General features: G+C 33.2%; 1 protein-coding gene across 9 annotated transcripts in view; it reads left to right on the top strand.

Moving 5' to 3' along the window:
• The window catches only part of PCDH9 (protocadherin 9), a 910,922-nt gene that overhangs the window by 756,096 nt on the left and 136,274 nt on the right, over positions 1 to 18,552 (top strand). The gene's annotated exons all lie outside the window — the stretch shown is intronic.

Genomic DNA, 18,552 nt, shown 5'->3' with positions numbered 1-18,552 from the left:
TTAGATATTTATATTATATTCCTAAATTATAAACTGCTTTCCTATTTTTCTTATCTCTCCTATTATTTAGGTCTATACCTCAGTGTATTTTACTTGATAGTGTCATTGATTTTCTGTCATACTAATTTCAGTTGTATATTTCAAGCAACACAAACAATATGTTTTATAAGTCTAGACGTAAGTCATTGCCTAGCCCCAAGCCTGAAAACAATTAAATAGTATATGATAAAGATATTAAACTAGCGCTATTGATTTGACACATGAGACCGTTCAAATGTCATGTTAGTTTTCTTACTGGTGTTGTTCCTCACTTCTTTAAACTGGAATACAGATCCTCTTTAAATAAACAAAACAAACTGCAGCTACAAAGTGGAGGTGGGGTTTAGATAATGTCACTCTGCATAAGCAAAACAGTTGTCCGCCTCCTCACCATATTTTCGTGTGCTGTGTATGATTTACATAATTTGTATAAATGTTAAATGTTAAAGGATTCGAAAGCAATCCCAGTGCAAACTTTGAATCTAGAATGCAATTTGATATGCAGATATTTATTAGATGCTATAACGTTAAACATTAATGTATAGCTTTAAGCATGATAATACATTTTGTTTTCAAATTCATTAGGAATGTGAGGTAAACGGTTAGATACCAAAGTGGAAATCTTCTGCCTTTCTCACACTCCTCTAAAAACAAACTATTTTTTTTCTGTTATTATTTTTCGTGGGTTGTCATCTATTTTATGGTTTTATATTTTTAAGCCCTCCAGAAATTTACATCAGTGAATAGACTTTCAATTTATTAACCCGAACTTAAAAGCTATTAAACTCCAAGAGTTGTTTTTCTTCAATTCAAAAATAAAACCTCATGTCATTTCGATCAATAGCATCCACATGGAAGGCAGAAATAAACATCTTTCTATTTTTCATTCAGAGATGATACCAATGTCATAAATGCTGTCAATTCTCTATTTCTCTGTACTATTGAACTAGGTGACAGTCGTGGTTAGGAACTGGACCCTCTAACACTGTAAACAACCCTGAAGCAGAACCCATAAGTGCACATGCTTCTGTGACTCAGCTGGTTGGATTCTTTTCCTCTGGGTCAACCTCTCCACGGGCAACAACTTACCACAGGCTTAATATCTTCCACCTGGAACATCAGGCCCCTGAAAGTAGTATTTCCTGCAGTTTCAACTGAAAACAGACAACCCTGAATTATAAGTTGTTATTTTCAAAAGTCAGAAGCAGCATCTCTGGGTCCTTGTGGAGTTAAAGTACCCCTATCCCTATGCTCCAAAAAGCATATCACTTTGATTCCATGTAATGGCCCTGATATATTTGTCACTAGCTTTGGGCTTTCCTACCGCATAAACATTACTGCCTCCTGCAGAATGTCACCTTAGTCGAGAGCAGCAACGTACAACTGACATAATTTGAATTAGAGTATTTCATTTTTAAACTAAATGGCTAGGCCTAATGTATAATGATAGTCTTTTCTCATGGGAAAATTTGGGAATGTAGAAATTGTAATGCACAGTAAGTTTGTAGTCTTTGAATGTCACCATTTGCCCTTTCAGTAAATAATCCAAACTGCCTTAAATAAGATTTTGTATGGGGTCAGGGTGCTTTTCCAACTGTACTGATGATGCATGTAGCCTGAGTACCTTCCACCACACCATCAGTTCCATCAATTAACTTATCTACCCACATGTAGATAAGTTAAAGACTTTATATTACCTTTGGAAGTGATGGATAAAGCCGGAGAGAGATGGAGAAAGTAAGGAAAGCAGCAGAAATCAGCAAAATGTAGGACAACGGAAAAGGATGTGTTCTCCTTGTACCTTAGCGTCAGCTGGAGGTGTCATGGCTTCCTGAGGTTAGGTTGAATTCAATACATAAGTTCCTTTGTACTGAAGATAATTCTCTGTTCAAAAGATGAAATATTTGGGGAGCATACATTGTTAGCTCTAAATATGCATGCTATCTGGTTTCTGTTTAATTTAGATGTGATTATATTTAAGTAAATATGAATAAAATTATGAACTGAAAGAAGTTAAGTAAAAAACTAAATTTAAGCTATTTATAACTGCATATAATAGGTAAAGTTGAATAAAAACAAAGTACAAGAAAACGGCTTAGGTATTATATATGATTGAGGAGAGTTGATACCAGATTTTAGAGTTATAATTTTTATTCTCTGCAAGATAATCATTATCAGACAAAGCACAATTTGTTTATCTGCATGTACCAGTTTGTTAGGTACTGTACAGAGCTAATTCACTGACATGGTTCCAAATTCTTAGGACCTTAGGATGTACAACTGGTAACAATAAAAACATATATAAAGGACTTACCAACAACAAAGAACAAAACTGAGAACAGGATGAGTTAAGTCACATTAAGGTATATCATTCAGGGACTAGAGAAGGTAGTTTTAGGGGTAACATGTATAAAGAAAATGAGCCAATAAAAATTTCTCAGGGAAAACCCTTCCTAGAGTAGAGGAAGGTTATGGGAGTTAGTCAGTGTGCTTGGGGCTATGAGGAAAATGTTGAAATCTCAATACTTAAAAAATGGCTCAGCATAACTCAGTGGTTGCCAACTTTGCTGTATTTTGCAATTACCTGGAGATCTTTTAAAAATACTAATGCCTGGCTTTCACTTCACAACATTCTGATTTGATTATTATGGGGTATGAGCTAGGCACTGGGATTTTCAAAAGCTTCCTAGCCTATTTTGAGGTACAGCGGTTTGGGGGGATCACTGGGATGAATGTGATACCCTCTAAAAAGAGAAATATATCAGGGAGGCTTTTTTCTTTTTTGAATAGGCAGTAACTTTGTATTTACAGCTTTTCTTAATTGTATTTAAATGTAAATATACCTTGTATTTTAAAATTAGATATGCTTTCTAACTACTTGGATTCAAAAAGCAATACGGGTTATTTGGGTTGTCAACAGCTGGCAGATGCATTTAATGAAATTCTATATAGCATTCAAAATGAACATATTGAAGGCTTACATATTAATGAGGATTAATGAGGATAAGTATCAAAATAAACTTTTTAGAGAAGGAAAACTCAAGAAACATTGGCATAGTATGATAACATCCATACAAATTATAAAATGATATAAAATAATTGTTCTTGTTTAAGAATATGTAATAAACATAAAACACATGGAAAGGCATAACATTCACTAAATTTAGAATAGTGATTACTTCTAGGATAGGTGGGAAGAAATAGAATGATAAAGGGGTACTCAGTTGTTATCTTTAACTCCTTTAAATAATATCCCAATCAAATACAGCAAAATGATAAGATTTGGCAAGGCTGATGGTAATACATATGTGTCTGTTATATTATTCTTTATAGTTTTCCCTGTACTTAACATGTTCCATAACTTTAGTGATGTTGGGAAAACTGGACGACCACATGCAAAAGAATGAAATTGAACTTTATCTTACATTGTCTACAAAAATCAATCCAAATGGATTAAAAGCCTTACACATAAGACCCAAAACCAATGAAACTCCTAGAAGAAACATAGGCAAAATAAGTTTGGAAATGACATTTAACGCATAGGCAACAAAAACAAAGTTAAATAAGCAGGACTACAGCAATCTAAGGCTTCTGCAGGCAAAGGATACAATTGACAAAATGAAGAGGCAACCATGGGGATGTTAGAAAATATTTACAAACCATCTGTTAAAGGGTTAATATCCAAAATGTGTAAAGAACTCATAAAACTGAACTGCAAAAAACCCCCAAATAATCCAATTAAAAATGGGCAAAAGACCTAAACAGACATCTTTCCAAAGAAGATATACAGATGGCCAATAGATATATAAAATGTGCCCAACATTGATGATCATCAAGGAAATGTGAATCAAAACCACAATGAGATATCACACCTCACACCTGTAGAAATGGGTGTTATCAGAAAATCAGAAGATACCAGTTTTTGATATGATGGCGGATAAACAGGAACCCCTGGGCACTGTTGCTGGGGTACAGTACAGCTACTATAGAAAACAGTATGGGGCTTCCTCAAGAAATTAAAAATAGAACTACGATACAATCCAGCAATCCCATTTCTGGGTATATATCCACTATTCCTGAGAGATATTTCAACTCCCATATTCATTTATAGCATTTTTCACAATGGCCAAGATATGGAAACAGCCTAAGTATCCATCCACAGATGACTGCTGTATATCACATTTTCTTTATCCATTCACACATATATAATAGAATATTATTCAGCCTTAAAAAAGAGGGAAATCCTGCCATTCATGACAGCATGGATGAACTTGGAATATATTGTGCTAAATGAAACAAGTCAGATACACAAAGACAAATATCACATGATTTCACTTACATGTATAATTTTTTAAAAATAGCTCAAATTCCTAGTAAGAGAGAGTAGAATGATGGTTACTGGAGTTTGGGGCTAAAAAAGGAAGATATGATCAAATGTTACAAACTTTCAGAGATCTAATGTAAAGCATGGTGACTATCGTTAATAATAATGTATAGTTGAAATTTGATAAGATCTGAACTGTTCTCACCACAAATACACAAAAGATCACTCTGAGAAGTTATGGATATGTTGATTAGCTTATGGTAAATATTTCATAATGTAATCAAATCAAAACATCACGGTGAATACCTTAAATATATACACTCTTGTCAAAAATAAATAAATTTTTAAAAATTCCATAGAAAAAGTGAAAGATTCCTTCCAATTTTACTATTATTTAAACTATACAAGAAGAAATTAGGTTGTGATGGTTGGAAGAAAAAATAAAAAATTCCAAACTGAATCGGTTATAACATATTTTTAACAATTTAACAAGCTGGGAAAGAATTGGGATACTGCAGTCTTTTCATAGGGGAACTGAGACTCAGAGTCAGATTTTAATACAGTAAAACCAAACCAAGAAGAAACTCAATAGAGACAATTTATCCAATCTATATTTATCCAATTCTTTATTACTAGAATGTGGGTTTTCTTAATTTTTGGCTTGAATTTTCTGGATAACTTTATTAAATTTTTATTTTTTGTAAATATTCAACCATCAAATAGAAGACATTTTATTTTTGTTTTTGGATTATTCAAATATATTATAATGTGTTCATTATAAACTTTTCATAATATTTTCTAACAGCAGTTCTAAACTCTCTTTGTTAAGAGATCTCTTTGAGATATTTGAAAATCAATGGACCCTCAACACAGAAAAATGCAATATTGTTCATACAATTTCATAGCTTATGTAAACCACTCTGCAATTGCTACATGGGCTCCAAACTGAGTATCTTATCTTTAGACTAAAGTAACCTTGAAAATTAAGGTGCCTGCTGGCTCAGTCAGTTAAATGCCCTACTTTGACCCAGGTCATGATCTCATAGTTAGTGAGTTCGAGCCCTGCATTGGGCTTTGTGCTGACAGCTCAGAGTCTGGAGCCTGCTTCAGATGCTGTGTCTCCCCCTCTCTCTCTGCCACTCCCTTACTTGTGCTCTGTCTCTCTCTCTGTCTCCCCCTCTCAAAAATGAATAATAAACATTAAAGCAATTTATAAAATACCCTTGAAAATAGTCTTTGTTTTCTTTCCTTTTTTTTTTTTAGCATTTGAAAATTTAACATAAGGCATCATAATGATTAGATATTTTCACTTAAGATGAATACTAACAATTAAAAAGGTAAAATATTACTTTCCAAGTTTGGGAACCAATGTAAGAAATTAAATATTATAAGTGAAGAGAAACTCCTTCAGCATCACATGCACACTGTTGCTCTAAAAATACAAATCTGGTAAATATGAATGGTCACACTGAGCAATTTAAAATAGAAAAATTCCAAATTGGAAGAATTGCCCAACTGGAATTAACCAGAATTTATTCACTTATTTTTTAATACTCTCAGTCTAAAAACATTTATTGGGAATCTAATAAGTAAGTGCCTTATATTGGACCAAGATTAAAGCATACTAGTTTTCCTTTGCTATCTGGCACAGTATGGGAACAACAAGGAATATTCTTAATAGAATTTTGTGTGTTTATTATAAAAATACTAAAAACTATTGTGAAAATGTTGTTATGAGTATAAAAAAGTGAACATTTTTATGTGGGGGGCAAGAAGATTTTATGCAAAAAACAATTCTATTTTATGTAACATTTTAGGTTTTAAAATATGGAAATATATGAGTGAGAAGGCAAGGAAGTGTTGATCAGTGTCAACAAAAGAATAATACCTTAGACTGGGGTTAAGAGAATTTAAATGAGTAAATATAAACAGAAAAAATATAATGGTTTATTTTGCAATTAAATCATTAAACCCCTCATTGAATTAGGTAGGTAATGATCTTACCTTGACTTTTTTGTATAACTGCAGAAATATGTGAAAAGAAAATCAGCAAACATTTCTAAAAGACATAAACATATCAGAGAAAATTAACACAAATAATTGCTATACTAAAATATCTAATTGGAAAAAATAATTCTCATTGTTCCTCAACAGGATTTCCTCATATTAAGATAGAAACTTGGTAATTTTTACAATTACACATTCAAGAGGATCAACTAATAAGCTCAGAGGACAAACTCCTATCTCAGAATTAACTTTTCCTAGATTTTGCCAAAAAATGATATGCAAAGATCATGTTTTCCAGGAAGAAAGAAAACTTTACCAGCAATCCCCTGACCTTTATGTTTCACCCCTTCTTCTACAAGAGAAGACCTTGTCTGGGTCTCTTTTCTTCAAGTCCTCTGTGACTTCAGGCAATGCATCTTTAAGGGATAAGAAGATCACAGCCCCCCATATGTCTTTAGTATACATTCCCATTGAGTGGGAAGGAAGGAATAGTTCCTGCATTGGTACTGCTTCCGTTTGTCCATCATACAGCATTGGGGAGGTCAAATTTTATTTATGTTTTGCATAGACAGAGAACAGAGATCCTTATGAGCTTTTTTATTACCGTTCTGTGATTTGTATATTTAGTGCATCTATGAATGTTCTTAAATATTATAGGTGCTAATTAAAAATCTGATGGTGAGGAAATTCAAGTTTGCTATTTTTTTTCTCCTACATTGTACCTCATTATATTTTATTTGCTCAGATATAAACTTTTATGTAGCTGTAAGAATAATGTTTTTTTTTGTTGTTAAACTATCCCATAAACTGCATATTATTTTTAGGAAGAAAATGCATTCTTTTAAAGAAACAAGTCTTTGTTTGGAGACTTTTTTCCCCCAGATTAGAGGATATATTTTATCTTTATTCTATAATTATGAAATATCCTTATTAGAAAAGCCAAAAAAAGAAGGTCTTATAAAGTTTTTAGTTCCAGGACTATACATTTGTATGTAAAATAAAGTGATTGTGCTGTAAAAATATCATAGTTATTATTCCAGAGACAAATATCATAGTTTTCTGTAATTAAAAAAACTGTCATGTGTGCTTTTGGGATTGATTATTGGTAATGAGATGAGTTGGGGTGAAAAGATTTATTTTGTTTATTTTTAATCCTGAATTATTACTAATGTGGTATATGTACAAATCAGTAATAATTCAAAAATATTACTATTCTTAATAATTCAGGAATTAAACCCAACTTTGACCAATGTAGAATCCATTGACGTCCTAATTTCAAATTCTCAAAAGAAATCTGATTCAGCCCAGCTTGGGCCTTGTACCACACCAGAAACATGGCTACTGGTTGCCTCCAAAATGACATTTCCACAGATGTCCCCATGGGTGTCCGCAGTGGCTGCAGGATTACTGGGAAGAGGAGCTGATTTAATTAACTTCAAGAGTGTTTATGTTAGCACACTTAAAAGTAATTCATCATTATAATAGGCACTGGAGGAACAAAGAAGGAGAACCAGCCTGCCTTTGATGAAGCTAGTGATTTCCTGGGGATAGATTATAGTTCTGGGACTTGCAAAAAGGAAATATTAGAGAACAATATGACATAGGATCTTACTATGTTGAAAGTGTGTTTGACAGCCAGTGAAAAGAGTAGCTTTCTAGGTCAGCTCACTTTGTTGAGGACAGCTTTATGTAGGAAGTTAGACTTGAGATTTTCATTGAAAATAGTGGAGTCAGATTTTTTTTTTTTCAGGGCAGGATTTTATATGGGCAGACATAAGAAGAGAGAAGATTTTAAGATTTAGTTTAGGTTTCACCTTCTTTTCCTGATTATTGCAAGCTGAGTTAAAAGTCCTTTCAAAATCTCTTCTAACACACCTTATTTATAGTATATGCTGCCATGTAATTAAGTAATGTCTGTCTTCCAACTTGACTGGGGATATCCTGAGGACAGAACAGTGGTTTAGTCTGCATTTCTAGTGTTTAGCACGGTGTGGGGATCTCTTCCTAAAATGTGGACTGTTTGACTGGACGGACAGACAGATAGATGGGCAGATGGATGGGATGGGATGGATGGATGGATGGATGGATGGATATATTTTACATGAAAAAATTGACTTGGTCAAAGTCATGTAAGAAAGGATACCTAGCGAGTAGTTGTAAAAGTCAGGGCAATATCCTGTCTGAAACAGTATATATTTAGTTAAAGTTCTATATTTGGTTGTATAGGTAAAGTGAAATCTATATATGGCGCTTCTCAGAGGCCACAGATGTGAGTCTGCACCTGATCAAAGAAGCTTTGAAAAAGTCATTGAGAGCTCTTAGGAGAGTGGCATCATGAAAGTAGTAATTTGAGCAGACTGAAAGACTAGTGACTAGGAGCCTATTGTAGTAATCTGAGCATACAGCAATGAGGTCATAGACCAGAAAAGTAGCAGTGAGGACGTAGCAGTTCAGACAAGGCCTACAAGGCCTAGAACACTCTGAAGATAGGATCTCCAGGAAATATATATATATATATATATATGTTATAAATGTGGGTGATGAAGAGGGAACAGTAAGAAATCCATCCAAAATTTTGAGTTTGCCTGTTGGGAAAATGGTAAAATATTGGCAGAATGGAAAACTGCCAAAGATAGTTTGCTTGAGGTAGGTGGCTAATAAGCTATGCTTTGGACCTATCAAACATAATATAGAATGCATTTTAAATAATATAATTTAATAGCAATAACAAAAACCAGTTATGGGCCACATTATTAGAATAATGAAGAAGCCCTTTCCCCCTCCTCAGAAAGCATCATTTTCTTCCTGTGCAACCTACATGCGGCAATTTTGCATTCTTCCTGTCAGCTACAATATCAAGATATTTTCTCTTGGATATTAGCAGATGGAGTTGTTATCCATTAAAGTGATATGTTCATGTCTTAAAGAGGATTATTGATAAGGGTCATCAAGCCTCAAAAGAATATTTGAGAATTAGGGGCCCCATGACAGGTGAGACCTTTGCTCAAGCTTAAAAACAAACAACCAAACAGAAACACTGAAGGAAATCTTGTCAACATTATCAAAATTATTGCAAAAGATAGTAATTGTCATTATTAACTTTGGACTCTAATAGTATGTAAATTTATTATAAGTTCCTGAATAGTCTAGTGAAAAGAGAATATCTTAGGATCTCCAATTTATAACTCTAGATGAATTTTTCACGTGTTGATAGTGTAACTTTGGATTTTTGTGTATTCGTTGTTTTTCTTTTTAAAACATTTTTTAACGTTTATTTATTTTTGAGAGACAGATTGCCAGCAGGGGAGGGGCAGAGAGAGAGGGAGACACAGAATCTGAAACAGGTTCCAGGCTCTGAGCTGTCAGCACAGAGCCCAATGTGGGGCTCAAACCCACCAATGTGAGATCATGACCTGAGCTGAAGTCAGATGCTTAACTGACTGAGCCACCCAGGTGCTCCTATGCATTCATTTTTAATAGAGCACTTTCTAGATACCTAGTTACAAAAATGCTTGATTTTTAGTCTTGCATGTCTCACTTGCTAGCATTGTGACTTCTGGGAATTGATGTAGTCTTTCTAAACCTTAGATTCCTCATTTGTAAACAGTTTTCTGAATGTGCATGAATATTGAATACAAAATGCACTGAATACAAACAATGCTAGCATTATTTTATATAAATATTACTTTAAAGTTTGGTTAAACTAATTAACAATAACTTTGCAAATATTAAGTAAATAATAGTTTAGTAGATAAAGTTATGTTGAAATTAATCAAAGTTATTTTTATTAAAAATTTTTTAATGTTTATTTTTGAGAGAGAGAGAGAGAGATCGAGTGAGAGCAAGGGAGAGGCAGAGAGAGAGAAGGAGACACAGGATCTGAAACAGGTTCCAGGCTCTGAGCTGTCAGCACAGAGCCCGATGCAGGGCTCAAACTCACAAACTGTGTGATCGTGACCTGAGCTGGAATCAGATGCTCAACCGACTGAGCCACTCAGGTGCCCCAATCAAAGTTATTCTGATGCTCAGGTTTATATTAAAATGTCACCATAGCTCATGCTTGGGACATTATAACTTGAAATAATAGATCCTATTTACTATTTTGCAAAGCCAGATTAAGTAAACTATATCAAAACACATCCAGCAAAATAGAGAGAATTCTGTGAAATATGAAGAATAGACAGTTGTGTAAACTAGGTTTATACATTTCCTAAATTTTATTCTGTAAGAGTATTTTCTTCCCTCATTTTGTGTAGAATAGACCTGGGTTTAGAAATACAGTTTTTTGAGTGAATTTTAATAGCCATTAATTCTCTAAACTATCAGAAATGTTGGCATAAAAATTACGTAAAATGTTGATTACAATTTGACATTAGTAATGTCACAACTCTGAATACACTCGGGCCAACAGCAGTGTTCAGGCATGCTCTTGTATGTCCAAAAGCATGCTTATTCTCCCTCTCTTCCGCTCTCCAGTATCTTCCAATTGAAATGTGATGGATCTTCCTGCGTCCTTGTAAATGTTCAATCTTCTTTCAAAGCGTCTGCAGAGTCTTCCAGCCAACAGGAAAGTGCTTTCCCTTCTCTGACTCATCATTGCCCGTTAGTCAGAATTCTCTGGAAAATATCCTGTCATTCATTGTCATTAGTTACTTGTGTTCTCATGTTTGTAGGAATGAAAGTTTCTTGGAGGCAGGGACTCCTTGGTAGTGATGTCTGAATCTTATAGCATATTGTATAAGAGCATATATATATATAATAGGTGTTCATTAACTATGTTTTGTTAAATTGTTGCAAAACAACGATTAGTTTATGGTGCTATTAACTACTTGCACACAATCTAGATTCTGTATAATTTGAAATATTATGAATAAAATCAACTGATGACTACTGACATTTTCTTGGATCAGATTCGGTTTTCTATATTTTTCATTGTTTCTTTATTCTTTGAAAATAATGAACTCCTTTGAAGGGAATGATTGGAAGTACTAAAGTCTAAACTTCTACTGCCTTCTTTATATTTTATGATGGCAATTTTCAAAACAATATTCCTGTCTATTGTGTAGAGAAGGTAAGACTCATCAAGGTGATGGAATATTCAACTGTTCCATGTTTTAGAAGTCACAAATAATTGCTTATGTACAATTAATATAATTAGTACATGTAGGAAAACTTTTTCTAACCCTTAAAAAGAATCATGTGTGGAGTCATGGTACTCATATTTGTTTAAGCAATATTATAATATGCCTACACTCAAGTGAAATTGGGGTAGAGAAGTCTGATAAAATTCTAGAAAGGTATTATGCATAAATTTAAATACATTTTGATTATTTCACTCATTTTGAAAACCTGCCAAATAGATATTGGTATTTTTTTTATTAATTAAAGTTTTCTTTAACTTTACACTATATTTGTAAGATAGGATTTTCTTAACACTCATGGGAGGTGCTCAGGACTGTATTAACGACACTATTATACCCATAATACAGTGGAAGATGATAAAGTTCAGGTGACAGGCCGTGTAGTCCCAAGGCAGAACAAAATACTAAGTCCAGATCATTGTTTTCTTTCAACAAAAAAAAAATCTGCATTCTAAACCAAATACAGTAGAAGAAACAGGAGGGAAGAAGGCAGACAGGAAGACATAATAGTGAGAAATAAAAGGAAGAAGAAATAATCACTTTGAAGTTATACCTTGACGTTAGATGGCATATTTAAGCATGAAATAATATTAAATTTTACTCTTGTTAATTTTCCTGTTTGTCTGAAACATTCTGAAGGCCTTTCCCTGGTTACATGTTTAAATACTAGTGGCTAATTGGGTGTTTCTTATTAAAGTACCTTAAAATATTGATTTTTTTTCCTTTTTCAGTTCCAGTCAGTTTTTCATAGAAGATTGTATAAGCTCACTAGGAGGAGCAAATTATTTTATCCCTTTGTCTCTTGCTGAGCTGCATTAAGAGGACTGTCTGGACTATTAAATTTCTTTATATCAAAGGCTTATCACCTCTACTAGGGGCTGAAAGGTTGATTGAAACTAAGAATTGGACAGCTAAAAGGGCCAAAAGCACCAAAACGTGGCTGATAAATTTCCATGATAGATATTTTTTCAGCTAGAATTATTTCATGTTTCAAAGAAGTTCTTGCAGTATAACTTAATTAATTTCCTTGAAACAAATCTACTAACTTGATTGGCTGAAAAAATTATTTGAAAGCCAAAAACAGTAAGCAGCAAATGTCTTAGTTCTTTGTGTTATAAAGCAATAGATGTTCCTTTCGGCTGTATTTCTAAGTATTTTCCTTTCGTTAATGTGGTACTTTTGACATATGGTCTAATTTACCTTTCTTAGCCCACAATTAAATCCTGTCCCAGTTTCTTTGATGTAGTATTATCAAAACTGCATGTGCTCTTATACATACCTCCAAGATAGGTCGGTACATGCAATTTGAAAGACTTTCTTTTCACACTAAGATTTTTAACCTGTCCTCATAACTCAGTCTCTTTAATCCTAGGATTAACCTAGCTACAATTCTGAGGAATCTTTTCTTTAAAGTGTTGCAATGTCTTTTTGCTATGTAGTGAAAAGAACTAACACAGGACTCCAATTAGGGCCTGACCCTTACGATGTGAAATGCAGCTTTCACTCAGTTTATCTCACACCTACACGTGGACCGTGCATACACATTCACTACACACAATGTACGGTTCTGTCTCTGGGGATGTAATTGGAGTTCTGTGAGTCTGAACCATCAAAAATATACTTCTATAGCTGCTTTTCACAAAGCTATGTGAATTTCTGGCATTAGGTCATCCATAAATACTACACGACATAGATTTTCACATCTCAAATCCACCACTTTCTTGGACTTGAATTTGTGTCTATTTTGGTCTGAGAAATTCCTTTTTCAAGAGTCAATAACTAAATTTCTCACTAGCTTTTTATCTTTTTTACTGGCTAATGAGGAAAAAACAGGAACCAATTCAGCCAAACATCAGGACTTAATTACAGTGTGATAACTAAATGATTAAGGCATAAATGACTAAGGTGAAGTTCATATAATGAGAAAGAGGTAGAATGTTGTTGCTCTCTAACATAATAGAAACTACTTAGATACAATGTCACACTACGTGGTATTTTTTCAGTACTTGAAAATTGATTAGTGATTTGTAGAACATGAAAGATCAAGATCTAATCATGTTTTACTTTGTCCTTGCAACATTAAACTGAATTTGTTAGATACTCAGGTTTAAAAATTGTAAGATGACTTTTATTCACTTTATTTGTTACTATTTTTTCAAGCAATTCTAATAACAGATTATCTTTGTCCCAGATAACCATACTTTCTGTTTTGATTTTATTAAGTTCTGTAACCTTTAAGTACCTGGCATGTTTAAAGAACTACAATAAGTGACAACCTGATAAAAAGGAACTGAGTTCTGATTACCTCATAGAGATTTAATTGAGCACAGAATATTAAAACATTAAGTAGAAAGGAATGTGAAATGATTTTTTTTTATAGAAAGAAAAAAGTCACAAGTAAATTTCTTGGGAAAAGCTGCATTGGTATGGGCAGATTCCTCTGACAATAGACTCATAATATGTGGTAATTATTCCCAGTTATGTTTCTTAAGCATTAACAGTTTATTATGAACACAGTGCAATTTATAAGCCTAATATTAGACTCAAATCTCCCAGGCTATTAGCTATGTTAACTCTGACTACACATGTTCAAGCAGAGTTGTGTTGCACATGTCGCAAAACAAAGGCTTAATTGATAAAGGAAATCTATTTTGCAACTTAAAAACTGTATTTTAGCCTTTTCAACAATTTTTATAGAGCTAGAAAAGTAGCACCTCATAGATTTCATTAAATATTTATGATTGTAAATAGATGATGAATATAAAGTTTGTATTCCTATGTTTGTTGAAAGATTTTGCTATTCGAGTGAAGAAAAAAATGCTTACAGACAAATCTTATCAGCAAGCTAGAAAGAAAATGTTAACTTTGTAATTTTACAGCCCAAATCCCTAGTTACATTTTAGGGAATCTTTTGTTTATCCCTACCTATTTATTTGCAGAATATGTCATTCATTTATAAATGCATTTTTATGTGTTTATTTATTTAAAAAATAATTGTATGCCAGAATGTCAGAATAAAAATATGGATTTGCATTTTTCAGAGCCCACAATTTCACTTTTCACTAGATGAAAAGGGTCCTACATTTAGCAGATTCTATGATTTTAATATTTCTAAATATGATAGTCAACATAAACATCCTTTCCTTTAGTACAAACATATTATTTCCTGATCTTTTAGTCATTGCCTAAGGGAATCAAAAGGAAATTTGCATTCACCTGCTTCATCTTAAGTATAAAAAGTCCTTTCTCCTATGGAACAGAAAATTAGCAACATTCTTTTCAGATGTAGCATGGATATGTTAATATTCCTTATAAGTCTTTATAAGAACTTTTGATAATTCTAGTTTCTTCTGGTAAACCTTATTTTGGGTTCTCTTTTTCCACCCATCCTTCAGAAATTCCAATAACACTATTTTTATCTGAGTAGGAAAACATTGGAATAAACTTACAAATCCATAGTGCTTATTTGATATCATAATCTCTAGCTGTCTTCTTTTCCTTTTTTTAATTCCCAAGTGCTGATTTGCCTTTTCTTGACATTTTTATAAATACCTTTTATCTGTAAGTTTATGTCAGTAAGATTAATTCTTAGGAACAATATGGGTTAACACTATGAAAAGTTTGAAACAGTCCCTTGTAACAGTATACTCATCAGTAATATTTTTAGCAATTTTTTTATTGAGGTGTAATTGACATATAACATTATGTCGGTTTCAGGTTTACAATATAGTGATTTAATATTTGTATACATTGTGAATTGATAATTACAAGAAGTCTAGTTTCTGTCATCACCATATAAAGTTAAATAATATGTAATATAATATTGACTATAGTCACCATACTATACATTATATTCCCATGACTTATTTATTTTCAAACTGAAAGTTTGTGCCTCTTAACCCCCTTCTTCCATTTCTCCCCACCCGTCTTGCCTCTGACAACCACCAATTTGTTCTCTGCAGTTATGAATTTTGTATTGTTGTGTGTTTTAGATTCCATATATAAGTGAAATCATATGGTTCTTTCTTTGTCTGAATTATCTGACTTAGCATAATACTCTCTACTTCCATTCACATTGCTGCAAATGGCAAGATTTCATTTTTTATGCCTGAGTTGTAGTCTACATAAACTTTATTTCTATACCTTGGCTAGGCTAATAATGCTGCAGTGAATTAGGGTTGCATATATCTTTTCAAATTAGTGTTGTTGTTTTCTTCAGATACTACTTAGAAGTGGAATTGCTATATCATATAGTATGCCTGTTTTGAGGTTTTTGAGGAATCTCTGTCTTCCATTGTGGCTGCACCCATTCATATTCCCACTAACAGTTCAGGAGGGTTCCCTTTTCTACACATCATTGCCAAATCTGAAAAAGGTTGATAATAGCCATTCTGATAGGTGTAAAATGATATCTCCTTGTGGTTTTGATTTGCATTTCCCTAATGCTTAGGGACATTGAGCATCTATGCATGTGCTTGTTGGCCATCTGTATGTCTTATCTGGCAAAACATCTATTCAAGTCCTCTGCCTATTTTTAATTGGATTTTTGTTGTGTTTTCTTTGTCTTTTATTACAGTCTTTGTTTTAAGGTCTATTTCATCTGATATAAGTATAGCTACCTAAGATTTCTTTTGGTTTCCCAAAGTTGTAACAATTCTTTATGTATTTTGTGTATTAACTTCTTGTTGGATACATGATTTGCAAATATCTTCTTTCATTCAGTATGTTGCCTTTTTATTTTGTTGATGGTTTCCTTCACTGTGCAGAAGGTTTGTAGTTTGATATAGTCCCATTTGTTTATTTTTGCTTTTATTGCCATTACCTTTGGGGTGGGATCCAAAAAGCTATCCCCAAGTTCAATGTCAAGTTTACCAGCTGTGCCCTCTTCTTGGAGGCTTAAGGTTTCTGGTCTTATATTCATCTTTAACCCATTTTGAGTTAATTTTATGATATAGGATAATAGTCCAGTTTCATTCTTTTGCACGTGGCTGCCCAGTTTTCCCAAACTACTTATTGAAGACACTGCCCTTTCCCCATTGTATGTGCTTGGCTCTTTTGTCATAAATTGACCATATATTGCATGAGTCTATTTCCGGGCTCTCTATTCCATTACATTGCATTTGCTTTTATGCCCAAACATACAATTTGCATTACTACACATTTGTAATACAGCTCAAAATCAGGGAGCTTGATACTTATAGCTTTGTTCTTCTTTTTCAAAAATGCTTTGACCACTTGAGGTCTTTTGAGGTTCCATAGAATTTTAGGATTGATTGTACTATTTTGTGAAAAATGCCTTTGGGATTTCCATAAGGACTGCATTTAATCTATAAATTACTTTGGATAATATGAACATTTTAAAAATATTAATTCTTCCAATCCGTAAGTACAGAATATATTTCCATTTCATTGTATCTTCAATTTCTTTCATCAGCTTTTTTGTAGATTTCAGTGTACAGGTCCTTCACCTCCTTGATTAAATTTATTCCTAGTGATCTTACTCTTTTTGAAAAAAATATAAGTGGGGTTGTTTTCTTAATTTTTCTTTTTTTTAAAAAAAACTTTTTAACGTTTATTTATTTTTGAGACAGAGAGAGACAGAGCATGAATGGGGGAGGGGCAGAGAGAGAGGGAGACACAGAATCGGAAGCAGGCTCCAGGCTCTGAGCCGTCAGCCCAGAGCCCGACCCGGGGCTCGAACTCACGGACCGTGAGATTGTGACCTGAGCCGAAGTCGGACGCTTAACCGACTGAGCCACCCAGGCGCCCCTCTTAATTTTTCTTTCTGATAGTTTTTGTTAATGTATAAAAACACAACATAATTTTTTATGTTGATTTTGTATCCTGCAAATTTGTTGAGTTTTTTTTATTAGATATAACATTTTTTTTGGTGCAGTCTTTAGGGTTTTCTATATATAAAATTATGGGGGCTTTTTTGCAAATAATGAGTTTTACTTTTTTCTTTACAATTTGGATGTCTTTTATTTCTTTTTCCTGCCTAGTTTTGGGTAGAACTTCCAATATTACGTTGAATAAAAATGATAGCAGTGGGCATCCTTGTCTTTTACGTGACCTTAGAGAAAAAGCTTTCAGATTTTCACCATTGAGTATGATATTAGCTGTAGGCTTGTCACATATGGCCTTTATTATGTTGAGGAATTTTCCATCTATATCCACTTTGTTAGGTGTTTTTATTATAAATGGATGTCAAATTTTGTCAAATGCTTTCTCTGTATCTATTGAGATGGTCTTATGACTTTTATCCTTCATTTTGTTAAGGTGATGTTATCATGTTGATTGAATTGGAGATGTTGAACCTTCCTTGAATCACTGGAATAAATCCCACTTGATTGTGGTGTATGATCTTTTTAATGTATTGTTTAATTTAGTTTGCTAATATTTTATTGAGGATTTCTGCATCTATGTCCATCAGGGATATAGGCCCATAATTGTCTTTTTTGAGGTGTTTTTGTCTGGTTCTTGTGTTAGGGTAACACTAGTCTCATAAAATGAGTTTGGAAGCATTTGCTTCTCTTCAATTTTTTGGAAAAGTTTGAGAAGGATAGGTATTAAATTGTCTTTGAATGTTTGCTAGAATTTACCAGTAAAGCCATCTGGTCCTAGACTTTTGTTTGTTGGAAGGTTTTTGATTACTGATTCACTCTCCTTGCTAGTAATCAGTCTACTCATAGTTTCTATTTTTTCTTGATTAGGTCTTAGAAGAATCTGTGTTTGTAGGAATTCTTCCATTTCTTCTAGGTTTTCTAATTTGTTGGTGTATAATTAATTTCTTGATCTTTTCTATTTCTTTGGTATTATTTGAAACTTCCCCTCTTTCATTTCCAATTTTATTTGTTTAAGCCCTCTTACTATTGTTCTTAGTGAGTCTAGCTAAAAGTTTTTCATTTTTGTTTATTTTTTTGAAGAACTAGCTCTTAGTTTCATTGACCTTTTCTATTGTCTTTTGGAATTTTTTGAGCTTCCTGGATCTGGATGTCTGTTTCCATTTCTAGGTTAGGGAAATTTTCAGCCATTATTTCT

The sequence above is a fragment of the Acinonyx jubatus genome, chromosome A1, assembly GCF_027475565.1.
Source record: "Acinonyx jubatus isolate Ajub_Pintada_27869175 chromosome A1, VMU_Ajub_asm_v1.0, whole genome shotgun sequence".
NCBI classification, from domain to species: Eukaryota; Metazoa; Chordata; class Mammalia; order Carnivora; family Felidae; genus Acinonyx; species Acinonyx jubatus.
This window is presented reverse-complemented; position numbering and strand designations above follow the sequence as displayed.